A 20,523-nucleotide genomic window follows, 5' to 3' on the forward strand; every position below is an offset into this window, starting at 1 on the left:
TAGTAGCAAAGGAAATCTTTGACATCCCTTTCCATTGAGATCTCTTTTGCTCTGATCGTTTTGCTCTGTTTTGGAATATGTGTTTATAGATTTGCAATATTTAGGTGTGGTTTGACAGAATGTCAAAAAGAAAGGAGCAGTTTCTAGGTGCCTTAGTGTCTTAGTTTGGGTTTTCCAGAGGAACAAAACCAATAGAATGTGTGTGTGTGTGTGTGTGTGTGTGTGTGTGTGTACTTTATGTGTGTGTAGCTAGCTAGCTAGCTAGATGGATAAAGAGAGAGATTTATTATAAGGAAGTAAGGATTTAAGGAAACGAATTGGCTCACACATTTATGGAGGCTGAGAAGTTCTACTATCTGCAATTGGCAAGCTGGAGACCCATGAGTGCCAATGGTGTAAGTTCTAGTCTAAGTCCAAGTCCAAAGGCAGGAGAAGATCAGTGTCACAAGCTTGAAAATAACCAGGCAGAGAGAATGAATTCTTCCTTACTCCACCTTTTTGTTCTATTCAGGCCTTCAACAGATTGGATAATGCCCACCCATAATGGAGAGGTCAATCTGCTTTACTCAGCCTAGTGATTCAAATGTTAATCTTACCTAGAAACACCCTCACCCACACACCCAGAGCAATGTTTAACCAAATATCTGGGCGCCCCATGGCCAGGCAAGCTGACACACAAAATTAACTATCATACTATGTGATATCCATAAATTAAAATTACTTCCTCTTTAAGCTTCTCAGTTTTCAAAAACCTGTAGAGTAAAATTGCTAAGTTCAAGACATATGTTTTGCCTTGTTGCAATTTTCTTCCGTTACTATCCATCTCTGAACAAGTGCTTATTGGAATTTTTTAATCCCAAAATGTAGCTGTTGGGTATTCTATTTTCATCCTATACTATGGTTTCCCTTTTAAGCTTGTCATTCTCCATTACATCAGCATGGAATAAAATTACTAACATTAATTAGTAGCACATTTTTTACATACTGTTGTTGTCTTAGTATTCATTGCTGTGCTTACCATTTTATGAATCCATGTTGTACCACATTATGAACATTCAAATATACACAGTACATCTAGAATGTGATCTTCTTGAGGGCAGGAACCTTACCTCTCTGATCTCCCAAGCTTGTAGCAAAGGGTCTCCTTGGATAGCAAGCATTTAATATCCCTTAAATGAATAAATGTTCAATTTAGTTTTTCAACAACTCTATGATTAAGAGGCAATCTTTATTCTCATTTCACCTATAAGAAAAATGTATCAATTCACTCTTACGGCAATAATGATGTGTAATAAATAATCACAATATCTTAATGGCATAAAATAGGCATTTATTTCTCATGTACATGGGAAGTCGACTTAGATAGCTCATCTAGGGTAGATTGGGTAGGAAGAGCTCAACTTCACAAGTATTGATCATGGGATTCAGGGTCAAACAGAAGCAGCTACCCAGGATAAGACTTTCTCTTGGGGATGATAAAATGCAGGAGAACAAGCAAAAAAACACAAGGTCTCTCGAGACCTAGGTCCAGAAATGGCACATTGTCCTCCTTCCACAGTTCTTTGGCTAAAACAACTCCCATGGTCAAGCTCCAAGTCAAAAGCATGAGTAATATGCTCCATCCACAATTAGGTCATGGTAATGGTATGAATACAGGGAGAAGTCAGGGGAGAACAGAACCAGTGTTTCAATCTGGCTTAGAAACTGAGGCTAAGAGATCATTTGACTTGGCCAAGGTCAGAGTTAGCAGGCCCTGGAGCCAAGATTTGACTTCAAGTTGCTGACTGCGGTGTTTTTAAACATTTCACTATGCTGTGATCAAGAAGTCATAGTGAAACCATTCTTAGTAACTTGGTGAATATCATACACTCCTTTAATGCAGTGAGTTTAGTACAAAAAACAACTAAATTAAAATACAGTGCATTTATCACCTTATTGAGTATGGGGATCTTACAGCTGCAAAGGATTTAATTAAAAGTTGATGATTTAAGAGGCAGCTTCCATCTACTGTTTACTCTGGAGGGTGAGATTCAATTTAAAATTGGGTTCCAAATTTCATTTTGGAACAGCATCCTTGTCATCACAGGCAGAAAATGTCCCAAAGGAGGCAGACATGTCCCTGAATAGGGAATACTGAATCAGACAGCCAAGAGCAGCTAAAAAGTTAAACCACAAAGACATTATGTAGTTTGGTTCTATGAAGGGCTGGGCATTCAGTTGTGATATTTAGTTGCATATTTTTCACACAGTTGTCCCATGCACATTGTTCTTTATGTGTGTGTGTGTGTGTGTGTGTGTGTGTTTCTTTGGTAGGATGAAGTTCATATTCATAATGTGAAATAATTTTATTTCTGCTTAATGCATTGAAATATTGTAAAGCTAAATCCTCTGTAATTTTTTGTCAACTACAGGTTGAGAGTGAAAAGGAAAAACTGGATCACTATTTAGGGTTAAAAGTCTCTAAAGAACATGAGGTTAGGAGTTCAAGTAGGTGTCAGAAATGGCCTTGCCCTTGAGGATGCTGTTATCTCTCTTCGCATTACCTATATTATGTGGCAAATGCCCTCTGATTTTAGATTCATGGTCTGACGGACATTGGTACACATTGATAAAATTGTTATTCCAGCTGCCTGGCCTGACAGAAACTAGAGACCATTAACTGCTCCCAGTAGATGACTCTGAACATCCTTTCTCACCATGCATGTCCTTAAATGATAGAAGGTTTGAGTTTATGAATAGAAATATGCCAAAATACATTCCTCCCCCAAAAGCAAAAATCACATTAAATGAACCAAATTCATATCAGTGTTTTGTGTGCAGATGTATGTTTACATGAACATTTACATTCCTCAATATAGTGACAGAGTACTGACTGTCAACATTTTAAAATTAAAACTTTGTTTTCCTTGTAATTCAAATTTGGCAAGTATTTAAATTGATGGAAAAAAAATGTTGATTTTCTACAAACCTGAAGCATATTTGTTTGTTTTATAGCCAGAGAAATGTAAGTATTATATTAGAGGCAAAAGATGAAAAATGTCTTTTACAAACAAGCCAACCAGATTGTCATGTTAGGACGTGTTCATATCTGAAGGCTGCAGAGTCATTCATGATGGTCGTGATTTGCCTGTGATGCCTGGTACCCACCGCTCTGAAAAAGTTGTTCTGTGGACTGGATCATTGCTGGCAATGCTGAAAATCATGTTCAGTCTTTCTATTAAGATTTCAGATTTCCAAATTCCCATCATTAGAGCAAACATTTTTAAATCTCTCCAAATAAAGTGGCTCTGCATGTGTGAAATCATAGAGTAAGAAAGACCTTTGTGATGTCATCACTGAATTAGGTGTGAATTGACCTGGCGTTGCTCGTAAACTATGGTTATTTCAAGTGTCCAGGTGTATAATTTGCGTCCCAGACATGAGTCTCAAGACCTCCCGTTGTGAGCACTGGCCACATCTCAAAATAGCGGAGGCGACCTTTCAAAGCAGCCAATTTTGCTCTCTTTTAAAAAACAAACAAAAAAAGTCTTTTACCCTTGCAGAAAGAATATTAATCAAACCAATAGCTATAAAATGTCCAGAAAGAGTATATAAAAAGGAATGCAAGATGATTGTTTAGGCCAAAAAAACCCTGAGTTCAGAACTTGCTTCTGCTACTTACAAGCTGTGGATTCTTGAACGAAAGATGTCAGTGTTTATTTCCTCTGCTATTAAATGCATTGTGAATTTTAGAAGTCCACATTGAGTGCACACTTGCTGTACTGGGGTGGGGGGCAGTATGCAGAGTGGATTGTAGGCATTTTATTATTTACTCCATTCAATGATAGGAGTAAATAGAAGAGGTAACACTTCTTTTCTCACGGTTTAGATGAAGAAACAGGCTTACAGAAATTAAATAAACTAGGAGATAGCAGAACAGTACAACATGAAAATGCCTAGTGTAGTAATTGGTTCATAGTAGGTGTTCAAAAAATACGAGTTTCAGAGACTAACTTCCATTTTTCACTCCTTAACATTCTTCTTTACCCGCTTGTAAAGATGTCATTCATTCTGGGTCTTCTGAGTCTATTAATTCTTTCACAATTAGCTGACGTGTGCTTGTGGATCTGACTACTCCAATTACGTCCAATTCCCAAATGCCAGATAAAAGTTGCAGCACTAGACACATTGCACATTTATTTATCTCAAAAATAGTTATTGATCATCTACAGTTTGCCAGGTAAGGGAAACTGAGTGGAGCAAGAGTCAGATGAACACTTTACTCTCATGGAATTTAATTGTAGCAGGGAAAACAGAAATCAAACAAAAGAAATGAGTATTGAGTAAAATAAGTAAGGCCAAGTGATAGAAATGGGGAGAGTGGTAATTGTAGATACACGTGATAAAGGAAGACCTCTCCAAGGGAGTATATTAGTTTTCCAAGGTTGTATGACAAAGTAGCACAAACTGAATGGTTTAAACAACAGGAATTTATTGTCTCACAGCCATGGAGCCTAGAAGTCCAAAATCAAGGTGTCAGAAGTGTTGGTTTCTTCTGAGGATTATGATAGAGAATCTGTCCTATGCCATCTGTTCTAGTTTCTGGGAGCCTTAGCCATTACTTGGCTTCTAGATGGTATTCTCCCTGTCTTCACATTGTCTTCCATCTGTGCTTATGTGAGTGTTCAAATTTCCCCTTTTTATTAGGACACAGTCATATTGTATTACAATGTGCCCTAGTGCCCTGATTTTAACTTGACAGTCAGCAAAGACCCAATTTTCAAATAAGGTCACACTCACAGCTACTGGTGGTTAGGACTTCAAGCTCCTGTTGTGTGACACAATCCAACCCATAAATGCCTGAACAGGGGGAAGCATGCCAGATAGAAGAAAATCAAGAAGGGAATTACAAATATTCATGAAAAATGTGAACTAAATGTTCACATAGCACTAATAATAGCCCAAACTGTAAAGTATTCAAATGCCCATCAACAGGAAGAAGAATAGACATGGGATAGTCACACAGTGGAAAACCAAACATCAGAAGTTGGCAAACTACAGACCACGAACCAAATATATCCCACTCCCTGTTTTTGTAAATAAAGTTTTTTGTTTTTTTTTTTAACACAGCTACTACACTCATTCATTTATATATTGACTATGGATATTTTCACTCTACAATAGCAGTTAAGTCGTTGTGACAAATGTAATTTGTTTAATTTAGCCACCTGTGGACGGTGGCTACCATGTACGAGGACACAGCTGTCTCTGTCATATGGCACAACTCTCGATATCCCCAGCCCTCTGCTGCTCCACCCTCATCTACCCCCACATCCTTACGCAGGTTCATGCTGTGGAGCACCCAGAAAAAGTAAAACCTCAATTTTCATCCTATTCCAAATAGGTGTGCATCTAATGTTTTTAGGAAGGCTAAAATTGCTTTCCTTATTTGAATAAGTTTTATGTTAGTAGGGTATAAACTGAAAGGCTAGTAAAGAGCATAGATTTAACGGCCCTGCAGGTTTATTAGCTGAAACGCTTGACTTTGAGATTGTCTTACCTATTTTGACGTTATAAAGCTTTTTAATAGGATGTTGTTTTAATATTGTGCACCTGAAAAGATATAGGAAGTAGAAAAAAATTACTTTCCGAATCAGTTGTGTCCCCAGTTGCAACAATGTTAATTTGAGGCATCTTCTCTTTGGTGCTGAGAAAATACCAGACATTGAATATTGAAAATAAAGTTAGGATGCTCAGAAAGGCAAAATCAGTAGAAAATTCTAAGCTTTAGGTGGGTATGATACCTCAAACTCACCTTTCAGGGACATGTTTTGAGTATCTTAATGACATTTTTAGACATTTCATATTTCAAAGCATACAGTAAATGTAAAATTGTTCATTCAAACATCATTTCTAATATGGACAGAAACACATTTATGAAAGCAAGAAAACACAGCTATTCAAATTTAGAAGAGCTATAATAATCATGGTTTGGGGAGGGTTTACTACTTACTTTGAAGTTGTCAGTGTAAAGATACATTACAGATTTGCTAGAGTTCTTGAATCAGTATGTAAGCTTTAGGATAATCTAGTAAATGATCATTTACCTGATATCTAAACAAACAAAAAAATCAAACGAAATCACCTTTGGAATATCATCTTTTGTTTGTCAAGTTAAAGACGAAATGACCAAAAAAACCCCCAAAACTAATAATCACCGTGAATATATCTAAACAATGAACTCTTTGCTGAATTATGGTTTGTTATACACTTTGAAAGGGTACAGTGATAATATATAGCAATCAGTTTGGTAATTCTTTTTCTGGTACCCTGCAATATTTAAATGCCCTTTTAAAAAAGGAGGATTAAAACATGCACTATAAATTTTCAGTTATAGATGTATTTTACTGTGCTTATGTTTTTAAAAATCAGCCAATTCTTTGTGTGGTGCTCATTATAGCTGAGAACAGGGATGTATGTCGAATTAAGTAACCATCTATCAACCATCATGTCCCAATAGGAATGTGGTGGAAAGAGTGTGTGTTTGTGTGTTCACTCTGGGATCCCATGTACTTATCTGTAGTTTTATATGTGATAGTGATTACACTCTGTATTTTTAGGTCAGGTGGAAAAAAAATGATGAATGATCTGTCTCCAGAAATTCTGATAATGCTTGCAGTCTGTTGTTGGAGAAGGGTTTCCCAGATGAACGGAAGCATTTTGTAGCAACGTCTTCTAATACTCTGGCTGCATTTTCGAGCACACTTAGGTAGAATACATTGAATGCAGTTGAATCCCATTATATAATCCATTAGTGATGAAAAATGGGTTAGTGTGGTCCTTCTTTTTTTTTCTGGTGTGACCAAATAGCTATTATGAACTGTTCAAGGAATGCTGATGAACATCTTGGAGCAAGGATACATGCCAAGTATGTATAAGAGTCCAGGGCTGCTAAGAGTGTGGGTGCACTGCTAAGCCAAATGCAACAGTGATTTTTTTTTTTTTTTACGTTGTTTCCTTTATTTTCCTAGTGCCATCAAGGAACACACACAGTCATTCTATATAACATGGTGATCCCTAGTTTACTCCCTATAAATGGATGTGTCAAAATAAAATGACAAATTCAGATATATATATATATATATATATATATATATATATTCACGCCATTGTTATTTAATTCAATCACTTCTTTTATTTTAGCATTTATTTCATTTAAGCATATGCACATCTGTTAAGACCCATAGGCCAAACAAGTCAGAGAATTAAAACTTTGGAAAGATTCATTTGGGATGAGGCTATTAAGGATAGGGAATTGGAGTGTTCCGTAAGGTAAAACACTGAGAACATGTCATCTCTATGGAGAGTCATGTCCACTTTGTTGTTTTCCATATAAGCTAGTCAAAAGCGGGGGTATTTGCCTGAACATTTCCTTTCTGATTGGGCTTCACTTGGACTACTCCACACACTCCCTCCCATAATGGCTCTCTGTGCCCTCTTCCCTTCACCTCTTCAAATCTTACCCACTTTTGCATTTCAAGTGAATCCTACTAAAGGTGTTTTGTAATCATTTGACTTCCTGATCTCTTATTTGTATTATACATTCTGGGCACATAATCTAGTTTATGTATTAACTTCAGTCAAACTATTCTGCACACATTGGATTTCTCATACATACTAAATTATGAACTCTAATTGAGATTCTAATGCTAAAATAATTGTTATCTGATATATGTATAAGTTATTGTTATTTATTTTTGTTTGTTTTTTGCTTATCGCTTTTATTTTTCCTCAAGAAACTAAGTATGACCACACTTATTTGTCCCCTTTCATAGCACCTAGTAGTGCTCGGATCAGAACAACAATCAATAAAAATGAAACAATCACAAATAATAATATTCCCATGGAAAGAGAACAAAATATTAGCACCAAAATCTCTCCAGGCTTCATCTGTGAGAAGCCATTGGAGACAGCTTGGCCCAGTGGAGAAAACGATGGCAAACTTTGAATTATTTGAACTGTGCAAAAATGCCTTAGTCCCTTTGTGCTGAACGGAGTCTTGAATTATTTACGTAACCATCATATAACAACTTATTGACTCAAGATTGTGAAGTACCCTATTAATGTTTTAAGCATTTCCCTTTAACACAAGTAAATTATTTAGGCAATGTTAAAATGTTTTATGCTTTGACAAATGAATAGAGAAAGTATATATCATATCTTATTTTAATTGGCTGTTTACCTTATCCTGTGGAAATCATATTTTTATTATTTCAGACATAATTAACTATGCATATACTCCCTGATAGATCTGTATGCCATTTTTACACTCAATTTAGTCATTAAGACACATAGCTGTGCAGATAATTGTTACTTGAAAAAACTGTCACTTTTTCTTCAGTAAGGAGCTATGTTTCCACCTAGAGGCAATGACAAATTTTTACCATATCTCCTTACTCCACGTCATTCACTTGGCCGTATCTAAAGAAGCCCTATAATGAGTTTCTTATCACCTTACACTCTCTGTCAGTAGATTCTGGCAGTATAAAATAGACCGTGGTAACAATGGGTTCATAGCATTAAGCCAGTACCTCCCTGGTCAGGCTCTATTTTCCATAGTGGTGTGGACCCTCGAGGAAAGGAATGAGTCTAAAGCAATACCCCCATGTAACAACCTCATAATTCATTAGTCTAATCCATCCTATCAACTAAAGGAATGCCCTGTGATAAAGTGGACCTTGACTGATTCAGAAGTTCAAACTATTTCTCGGTTATATTAGTAGAGTATAAAATTAAAGGTCACTCAGAATTCTCCTTGATATTTGTGTACAACATAAAGGCTTTATTTAACTCGTATGTTTCATAAACCTGTTGTGAAATGAGCATATTTTGAAATGTCATAGCTTTTTTCTACAAGATTCAGACCAAAACCAGGCATTCTAAGGCTATTGCCTAGCCCTTAGGAGAATATACTTAGAAAAACATGTCTAAAGAAAAGTATTCCACAATCTCCTGTAGGAAACTAATGAAAGTCAGGGGTTTCTTTCTTAGGGATCCTCAGTCTAGTTTCCTGAAATCAAAGGTGAATTAAAATAATTACAATTTATGTATGAAGGGTTTTTTTAGATGAAAAATGCATCTCTCTTGCCATAAAATAAATAAATAAACCCCCTTTATTGTAGTTGAATATCAAATGCCAAAGCAAGTAACACAAAAAAGTAAGAGGGCATGATATAATAATATAGAGAATGTTGGCATTCATAATAAACTAGAGAAAACAAGTCTCATCTAAAATTGTCCACAGTTAAATTTCTTAAAAAATACTGCACAATTGAGTTCCTTGGTATTTGCTCAAATGAGTTGAAAACTTATGTCCACATAAAACCTGCACATAGGGGCTTCCCTGGTGGCGCAGTGGTAGAGAGTCCGCCTGCCGATGCAGGGGACACGGGTTCGTGCCCCGGTCCGGGAGGATCCCACATGCTGCGGAGCGGCTGGGCCCGTGAGCCATGGCCGCTGAGCCTGCGCGTCGGAGCCTGTGCTCCGCAACGGGAGAGGCCCACATACCGCAAAAAAAAAAAAAAAAAAAAAAACCTGCACACAGGTGTTTATAGAAACCTCATTCATAATTGCCAGAAATTGAAAGCAATGCAGATGTCCTTTAATATGTAAATGGATAAATAAAATGTGGTACATCCAGCCAATGGAATATTATTCAGTGCTAAAAAGAAATGAGCTATCAAGGCATGAAAAGACATGGAGGAATCTTAAGTGCATGTTATTGAGTAAAAGAGGCAAACCTGAAAAGTCCATGTTCTGTGCAATTGTATCTATATGACATTCCAGAAAAGGTAGAACTATGGAGGCAGTAAAATAATCAGTGGTTGACATGGGTTTAGAGGGCAGGGATGGATGAATAAGCAGAGAACAGAGGACTTTTAGGGCAATGAAACCATGCTGTATGATACCATCATGGTAGACACATGTCATTATACATTTGTCAAAACCCACAGAATGTACAAAACCAAGAGTGAATCCTAAGGTTAACTGTGGACTTTGGATGATTGTGATGTGTCAGTGTATGTTCATCAGTTGGAACAAAGGTACCACTCAGGTGGGGGGTGTTGGTAGTGGGAGAGTCTGTGCATATGTTGGGGCAGGGGTACATGGGAACTCTCTCTAATTTCTGCCACATTTTTCTGTTGTGAACCTAAAAATCTTCTAAAAAGTAAGGTCTGTTTAAAAAGAAAAACAAAACAAAGCAAAACACTGTAGTCACCAACAAGAACCTGGCTTTCAACCTGTAGCTAGAAACTAAATCAAGATTGTTTTTGGTCTTACCTCAGGATAGAATAATTCATCTTTTTCTTACTCCTTCTATTTAATAGGCGTAAAATATTGAAGAAATATTTTACAGAATTTTAAAGACAATTCATAGGTAAAGTTATTTAGGAGTAAAACAGAGTAGCTATGAAAAACTACAAAGTAATATATGTTTTAAAAATGAGGTTCCCATGTGTCAATGTATATTTGCATATATTCATTTATATTTTATTTTTAACTCCTTCCTGTATATTCTTATGTTTCCCTTCATCAACCTTGGTTTATTTTTTTTGCTTTCTCATTGATTAGTTTTGTCTGGAGATCATCTTTTTCTACTGTTTATATTCATATGTTGTCAGATCCGCTCACTCCCCAAAACTATGTGTTAAATTTAACAATACTATTTTTCGTTAAAAAATGGTGGGTTTTGGCTGTATCTCTGTCACTTTCTTCTTCTATTTTAATTTTGTTTTATTACTCTTTTTCTATTTCTTAAGATGAATTCTTTATTTTTCATTCCTCAAAGAAGAAAAATATTAAGTACATGAGTAGTTCTCTGAATATAATTTTGGCTTCTGCCTCTATATTTTGATAATTCTTATTCTCAATGTTACTATTTTTAATGGATTATATTATTTAAATGTGGAACCATTTTTATATCTTCACCACTTGCAGAAAGCTTATAACTTTGTAACCTTTAAGCAAATGTTTGTTGAATGAAGGGATTTCCAGTCTAGTTGTTGTTTAAGTTCAAATATGCAAACACTTCCCAGACAAAGATGTACTCTCAAATAAAAGTGATTTAATTAAATGCCAGTGAGAAAGGGAAAGTTTTTCCTTTTTTTCAATATGAAAAAAATGTTTAAGCAGATAAAAAATTTAATATCTAGTAGTTGCCCATAGTTATGAAATTTTACACTATATAAAAATTTTTAACAAAGTGTATACTATATAACAAGGGTATTAATCAACAGTGGCACATTTACTCTTATAATATTTTATATTGAAGCTACCACCTGAATAGAAGTTTAATTTCTAAATACCTCCTATTTTACATTGAAAGATGGTGTTTTTTTTGGTTTTTTTGTTTGTTTGTTTGGTTTTTGCGGTACGCGGGCCTCTCACTGTTGTGGCCTCTCCAGTTGCGAAGCACAGGCTCCGGACGCGCAGGCTCAGCGGCCATGGCTCAAGGGCCCAGCCGCTCCGTGGCATGTGGGATCTTCCCGGACCGGGGCACGAACCAGTGTACCCTGCATCGGCAGGCGGACTTTCAACCACTGAGCCACCAGGGAAGCCCAGATGGTCTATTTTAATAGTAGATTTTTTTTTTTTTTTTTTAGTATTTTAATGTGTTTCTGAACCATAAAATAAATGAATCTGGGATTGCAAATATTTGCACATGACTGGTAACGAAATTGACAAGAGCTTTACCAGTGAGTACTTACCTGGGTAGCAAAGGCATAAGCAAAGAAAGGGTCAAAGTTGGGGGAGGGGGCGCTAGAGTGAAGAGTTCACAGAGGCTCAAGGGAAGAGGAGTCTGCCTTTATGGTCTCGCTTTTAGAGGCATTCCCAGATCTTATCACATTTTATGGACCCTGATACCCTAATGTGAGGACATCTGTTGAACAGTCAATGAATCAAACAAATGACTCCCAGAGGGCTTTAAAGCTCAAAGTTTGCCTTGCAATTTGCTTCACATGACTCTAAGTAGATTCACTACCTAAATTCAAGACCCTGTAAGAAGGCATAATGACTCTGCGTGCCTTTTGGGGGGACTTTTGGCTCTCCTGACCTTATAACCAAATTCTGTCTTCTTCATTTCAAAGCCAACTGGACACTTTGGGACAATTGCAGAAAGGGAGCAAAACAGTTGTTACAAGTTTTACTAAGTCTAAATTTAAATTTTACAATATAATAATAATTTCCTACAATATTATGATAATAATTCCCAAGGGCTTTCTTTTAGAGTAGTGGTTAGCAAACTTCTCTGGTAAAAGCCTAGATAGTAAATATTTTCAGCTTTGCAAGCCATAGGTCTTACCCACAGCTACTTAGTTCTGTCTCTTAGCATAAAAGCAAACACAGACAACATGTTTTAAAAAAAAAAAAAAAAGGATGTGTCTGTGTTCCAATAAAACTTTATTTGAAAAAAACGGTGGGCCGAATTTGACCCCTGAGATGTAATGTCATCCCTGTTTTCGACAATAGTATGATTTTATTCACAAGTAAAGTTAGTTATAGTTAGAATAATTTCAGTAAAACCTATAATCGTGGAAAAACAAGGGTGTTTCAACGTGTCTTCAGATTTCAGATCTGTATTTCTCAACATTTCCCCTGTATGTGCAGAGCACATACAGAATTTGCTTTGCAGCATTGTTTTACAAAACAAGAAAATTGAAAGCAGCAAGATGCTCTGCAAAGGTGATAAATAAAATAAATGCATTGGATTCTTTCAATGATGCAGCAGAAATAATGAACGAGAGTTATATATAGCAAAATGAATAAATCAAAAAGACAGTGTTTAATGGAAAAAAATAAGAATGCTAGCTCAATGCTCTTCATGTGAATTAAGCCTGCACAAGAAAAACTATACTAAACTATACTATATGTTTTTAAGGAAGCATGCAGGTCTCGGGTCATGTATTAAACACTTTACAGAGGCTACCTGTGCGTGAGTGAGGAAGAAAAATGAAGAGACAATAATTTTTTAAAATAATGAGAAGAAACTAATCTTGCACAGATGATGTTTATGATTTCTCATGAATGTCAAAGTATCTTAAGTTAAAGAACTGTTTTAAAAAAATTTGAAATAGCATACCCATAATCACCATTCCAAAGCTTTAGTCTATGATTATTTTTTGATCACTTAATGTCTCCTTGCTACAAATTACAGCAAAATGAAACTTCACTTCTTCATCCTTGTTGGCAAAAGATTTCTCTGTTCAGCTAGTAAGAAAAACAGGCTTCTCAGTAACCTCCAAGCTGATCTCTGTTTACTCTTTACTCTCTGATCATTAAGTGGTATCTTACTCTTTCTAATTAAAGCTTTCCCTAATGGAGTTGCCTTAGAGCAGGTCGACTGAAGTTCCTTTAACATGATGAAATATAAGAAGCAAATAAGACTTTATATTTTTCTTTTTAAATTGTTACTGTTCCCTCAAATTTTCAAATGGCGGGCTTATGCATTCTGTATTTTTACTAAATAATGTGTAATCCCAAGTAATACATGAAACTAATAATTGAAAAGGCAAAACTCCAGAGCAATCCAACTCAATCTCACAAGATTCTGGTACCAATTGGGGTTCCTTTACCACCTTAACTACTATTCTTATATATTTCCAGTGCACACTAAACTAGCCACAGTATGCTAAACCTGGCACAGGAGGAAACGTAGTTATCAAAATATTGACCAAATCAGAGAGCTGTCATGTAACATTTCTCTTCTAGTGACCTCTAAAGGTGTTTTTTCCTAAACCCATTTCATTTGTTATCTAAAATGCTGCTTCCTTCCTCCAGCCTTCTCTCTTAGCTTTGTGACTGTCAAGGGCGGGGATTTACTTTGAATGTCTCTACAATTTGATTGATTGCTACGATGATATAGTCTAGGTCAGAAACTGCCACACAGTCTGATGTATTGATTGCACTATCTGCTGAAATACTGAAATAACATTATGTACAAAAACCCAGTTAGATTTCTTTTTATCTGAAAACATAGTACAGTGAAGCAACGATTTCATATGGCTCAGCTAATGAAAACTGGGCCTTTAATAAATCATTTATACTTTTCATATTCATAGATAACAATTCTTTAAAATTCCACATTATTTTTATTTTAGTAAAAAAGAATAACAAAGAGACATCACAAATATCATGAAGGTTAGAATATGAGAAAATTTATTTCATCATAATTAAGACTCATTACATGATCGGTTAGACTTGATATTTCCCCAAACTTGTGCTTATTCATCACTCTTATGAAGCTAACAAGGTTAGCTGATACTCAATACATAAAATACATTACTTAACACCTAGTATACTTTATATTTAGGGCATTCTTGAAATGGCACTCAAAGCTGATTATTAGAAGAATCTGAAAATCAGATACACAGAGAACATATAAAGTGTTACAGCCAAGTTCAAGAGCTTAAAATACCAAGAAAATGGTATTCTGGGGGGAAGGTCGGTAAGAACTCAAGAACAGCTTCATATCTTTGAATTCAATAACATAAATATTTACATCTATGTGTGTGTGTTGTCCCACATTTCATTAACAAAATCCTTCAGTCCATAGATCCACAGAGGTTTGAGGTGACCTTCTTGGGTTAGTAGTTCAGTATAGTTTTATAGACTCTGAACAAATACAGAGTCCTACAAAATACAAAAGTAAATACAAGAGTCAATAAAATGACAGTGTTGAAAAGTAATACAATCAGTAAAGTGAATTTAAATGAAATGAAAGCCACTTTTAATATTTCACGGGGTTTCACATTAACCTATTTTCTTGAATTTACCAAGATGCTCAAACTAATTATATTATTAGAGGAAACATGTACATTTACTGTTGTTTAAACTAAAATGTGTATAGTCCTGTTGAATCTAAGTAGAAAGAATGATTTTCCCTCCTGCAATTAATACTATGAAATACAAAACATGCACTCATTTTCTCTGATTGACAGCCCCAATTTTGGATATATCTTCTAACTAATGGAATGAAAATTGCAGTACATGAATCAATTACAGTTGTTCGATTGTCTATTTTGTAAAGTGAGAACAGTTTAAACTATATATGATTTCATTGTCTATATATATCATAGTATTTTAACTGGCAATACTACCATTGGTAAATTTGGTTCTAATAAGGAACTTATGTGCACGTGCATGGCCCTATCCAATTGCTCATTTCCTATCTATTGTTATTTATGGAAGAAATGGATCTTTATTAATATTCACATGTCTTCATGCTTGCATGGGACACAAGACTTTACTTAGGATTGAATAGGGTCTTCAACAGAAGGCACACAGCCTATTTCTATGTGTTACTAAACAAATGAATTCAAGCTCTATCCGTAATACAATCTCCCTACCCACCAAAAAAAAAAAAAAAAAAAAAAAATTAAAAAAATAAGAAAGCAGTTTCGTTGACTTAATGACAAAAAAAAATGCTTCAAATATTCCATTTAAACCTAGTATATATTCAAGGACGCTGCCATATTTTACATACCAATTTTAAGGAAACTAAAGTGAATTGACACATTTTAATTCTTTTATGCGTCCTGTTGCTCACGCCAACTGATATGAATCAGGCAAGCCCAAAACTAAATGCTACACAGATGTTCCCAGCCAGTTTTCAACTAATGAAATAGCAATGTAAAGTCCTTGGTCTTTATTTTTCTAAAGAGTCAAAATGCTGCACTGACAAAAATTTTTCTATAGTCACAGGAGCAAGGACTGAATATTTTCACCATGATAAGGGTCCATTGCATTTTTTCTTTTGCAGTCTGAAGGTTTAATATTGTGACTGATAAAGGATAGCTCTAATTATTCATAATTAAACAGGTCCCTTATAGAAAATAACTGTCTCTGAGTGATAACATTATGGATTTTTTTTTTCTTTGAGTCTGTAGATTTTCTAAATTTACTGTTTGTATTTATTTAATAAAAAATGGAGAAATAACAAATCATATAACCATAAAGAGAGAGAATGGAAATGTGTTTAAAAAAAAAAAAGAAAAGAAGAGAGAGAATGAGGGAGGGCAGGGAGAGAGGAAAAAGAAAAAAAGAGTATTAGAATGTTTGTTGAAGACATCAGTTTTTCATCTGTTAATTACTGTTGTCTTACTACTTAGCTGTATGAATTTATGCTACTTACCCTCCTGAGGGACTCAGTTTCCTCATATCTAAAAGGAAGAAATCAGATATCATGATCCCTGGAATCCTTGAACTCTAACGTTATCTGAGTGCATTGGTTCAACTTTCTGCTATTTCATTAAAGCTGACTCTTCTAATTTCTTATGTCATTCAAGTGATTTCTTAGAGACTCCAAGGACATAAGTTCTACGTTATTTTCTAAGGACAATAATTGACACTATGAATTGATATTTACATAGTATTTCGGACCTACATAGAACCAAGTGTAGTTGCATTAATAATAGTTCATTCAGGGTTACAAAGATAAATATTGGCTGAAAAGTTATTTCAATCCAAGATTTCTGTCAGCCAGTGCTATTTCTAATACACCACACTACCGTTTTTTCATAATAAGCAATCAAGAACTACCTGAGTATTCCTTGCTCTTGCAAATACTGCTTTTCAAACTAAAGTTAATTAGAACAATATTTTTTTTGTCATTTGGGGCAAAAGATTAAGAGCTACAATGCAACTGAAAAAATAAAATATTTGGGGGTTTACTGAGTTATATTTAGTTTTTTAGCATGTAATCACAAAAATCCCTTCTAAACATGTTCAGAAATCCATTATGTATACATGCAATTTGCTGCAATGCAAGGCCAAATTCACAATGATACATATTTTGCCACTCTCTAGGTAAGCTGCATTGCTGAATTGATATAACCATAATAAGAAAACTCCACTGACTCCATATGATTTTGATAATGCAGTACCTAAAATAAATAACTAGATAGATCATAACTAGCAAAAATATTTGCCATCTATATAGAAAACTGTATTTGTTTTTGAATATTAGTATTCAACATTAAATTCTCATATGGACCTATAAACCATGATGGGCCAACAGTCAGGAAAATATTATACAGGTTACATTTATTTAACAGTGTCAGTGGGCACATACAATTTTGATATATTACAAAATCTCCAGCATATTGTGAAGCATCAGAACAACATCTTTTTCTCAGTGTCTCCATCTTCTCCAGCAATCATGTAACATGAATTCATATAGGCAAATTGAATGCCTTTGAGAGTTAATAATTGTAGAAGTTACTTACAAAAGTCTCCCTTGTTAAATTTAATATAGGTCTTATGTGATTTAAGGAGGACCTTTAAATTCAACTGGAACCCTTAGAAATCTAACCACATTTTAAAAATATTTGTTTTTCAACTGAATTTCATTTACTTTTCTAAGGCATAAAGGAAGATTAAATTCTAATGGGAGGGTAAAAATCTTTAAAAAATATTCTTATTCCCTGAATCATTTTCAGTTTATTTTTGTGAAAGTAAGTTAGCATTCAAATATGAACTAAAAAAAAAATCTTTTATTATATTGGCTAATTTATTTATGATATTAAAGTAGTATCTGCAATCAAAATCCACTCATATTATTCAAAATAATTTATTGATTCAGGCATTTACATTCATTCATTCATCCATTCATTACTCAATCATTTAACATTATTTTTGATCTCAACTACGTGATAGATATTATCACAAGCAATAGGAAGATAGAAGTGAACAAAACAGTCAAATCCTTATTCTTATGGAATTTACAATCTAGTAGATGGAGACAGAAGACAAACAGGAGCATCATGAGGTGATAAATTTTATCAATAAAAATAAAGCACGGTTAGAGCAGAGAGAGTGATGGAGTTGGAATGCCATTTTTCATAGGGAGAGAAAAGAAGACTTTTCCAGTAAGGTGATATTTGAAAAGAGCCCTGAATGAAGTGAGGCAACAAGCTATGACAAACCTATGAATAACATCTACAAAATACTGCTAATCAGTGTCTATATGATACCAAAGAATAAGTAAAAAGTTAATTTTTTAGTGGTCAATGAAATAAATAGATCACTTGTTACGAGATTCTATACATTGAAAAATAAAACTGAGTGCTTACATATATTTTACTTCCTTGATTATTTCAGATTTTCATAATATCTAGTTAATTCAGATTCAAGATACAATAAAAACAATAAGAATGTAATTTTGTGTCATAATCAGAGAATCAAATTTTGTTACTTGAATGAGTGAATGACTAGATTGAATTGCAGAGATGGAAGGGCCCATCAAGGATCATCTTTAAACTCTTAATCAACAGTGGTCACTCAATCTTTTTTTTAACATGTGCAAGAACCAGAAATTCATATCATAAAATAGCCCTTTCAGTTTTTCAACAGCTTCATTAACCAGAAAGATACTCTTTATATTAAACTAAAATTTACCTTTTTAAACGTGGAACAAGTGTCTATGCTTTGGATTCATACAAATACAATCCTGGTGACCTGGCTAAGGAATGCTCACCTTTAGGCTGGTGAGATTCCTAAATCTGACACTGCATACTAACTGCTGTCATGAGTATTCATTGACTCCCTGGCAAGCAGCATGGGTTATTTGAGAAGTAGGCTGTTCGCCAAGTTAAGCCATAGTTCTGATTTGCCTCTGGTTCATATTCCATTTCATCCTCCATAGGTCAGTCCCAGCTGTCCTCATTATGTGTCAAATAGCTCTTGATGCCAATGACATCAGGGCTCAAATGTTGGTGGTTCAACCCAGATCATGACAGTACGCTTAAAAAGAACATTTTTTACCTCGTTTTTTCCTACCCTCTTGGTCCCAATTCTGAAAGCTCTAATGCCATTTTGCACATTCATAGACATAATGTCTTTTTCATTCACCTGACAACAACAAAGCAGATGCTTTGCAGTGATGAGCTCTGGTTTGGCTTTTAAAATCAGTGTTATTAGGCTTCATTTTTATCTCATGGACAAGCAAGGAGCTGATGTATACAGTAAAATCTTCTAGAACACTAATGCTTTGTTCCCAAAATATTGTTAAATGTGTCAAAATTTTAATAAATACCAGTTTAAATGTAGCTCATAAGTAAGCCCTTTTCTTCTTGGAGCATAATGATTTCTTTGCAAAATAATTATTGGGGACACTTTGGGATCTACTCTACCTATGGACTCCTATACTATTGTATCCAGTTCTGCTGTCTTTTTCTGTTACGGGGTGCATGGAAAGATAGTGAATCCCCCAACCCTGGAGGCATTTTACAATACGTGGTAAAATCACAGTAGAAGAAACACAAGCATCAGATGAAGGATTGAACCCAATGATATTTAATATCACTCATCACTTTAAGATGATGACAGACACCACTGTCAATATGCCATGATGTGTTTTGGCGGGGAGGAAGTAATAGCTGTCAGATTTTACATGAGCTTCGTAATAATCCTTTGACTCCTCGAAAATGTTTATGTTTCAGCTTATTTTGCTTCTATGTCACTAACTTTGTTTCATTAGTTTGATACTGTCTCTATAACTATTAATAAAACCATATCTGAGCTTCTGGTAAACAAACTGAGGGTCTCTCAGAGCTTCACTCTACTTTGCCAACATGCCTTCATTATCATAATGTTTTTCATTCATGTTGGGTACATTTAATAAGAGTTAGATCCATTGATTTCACTGGCACATAATCATTTACGTTATTGACTTGTGGCTCACATGTTCCAACCATTATCCTTGGGAAAATGAATGCCATTGATAGTTATATGTCGACCCAAGAACATAGAGGTTTTGATCTGTAAAGTACCAGGTAACACATCTTAAAATAATTACCTGTGGTAGCACTCCTTCAAGGTAGAAACTCTTACAAACTAATTTGAAAGAAAAATGAGTAATAGGATCTTTTTGCATAAATATAAATTGCACTCTGTGTTGACATCTCAGTGAAACATGGCAATTTGCAGCTTTGTTTTTAAGAAAGATCACAGAAAGCAATGAGCCAAGAATTTTTTTCCAAAAATGGTCAGTAAGCATTGTTACCACTTTGATTTTCTGTGGTAACGAGCAACATAACTTTTAATCACAGATTTTCTAGGCAGTGATATTGACAAGCATATCTTCTTTTTGTTCAGTTTTGTAAAACAGAATATAGGCCGTTCTATATGCTAACAAGGGAGCAAAAGCAATGTGAACAAGATCAAAATATAAAAAGAAAGAGATTTATACAAATTCTGGAATAAATATGATGAATTCATGGTACAAATCTCTTTGATTTGAGGACCTATAAAGCAGGAGCAGGGTTATGTGGGAAAACAAAAGGAATGGTCTATGCAATATATGCTTTAGAGTATGTTGAGAAAGAGGTCCATAAGGGCATTCATCTATTCAGTAAACCTCTGATCTCCTTGAGATTATGATTCTCCTTGCCAAGTGATTTAGACTCTCAATAATGTCTCTCCATAAACCATAGGATAATGCAACACAGAAGTCAGTTTATCCCTAATGAACCACTGGAAGACAGT

Source organism: Grampus griseus, assembly GCF_964374135.1.
Source record: "Grampus griseus genome assembly, chromosome: 10".
Lineage (NCBI taxonomy): Eukaryota > Metazoa > Chordata > Mammalia > Artiodactyla > Delphinidae > Grampus > Grampus griseus.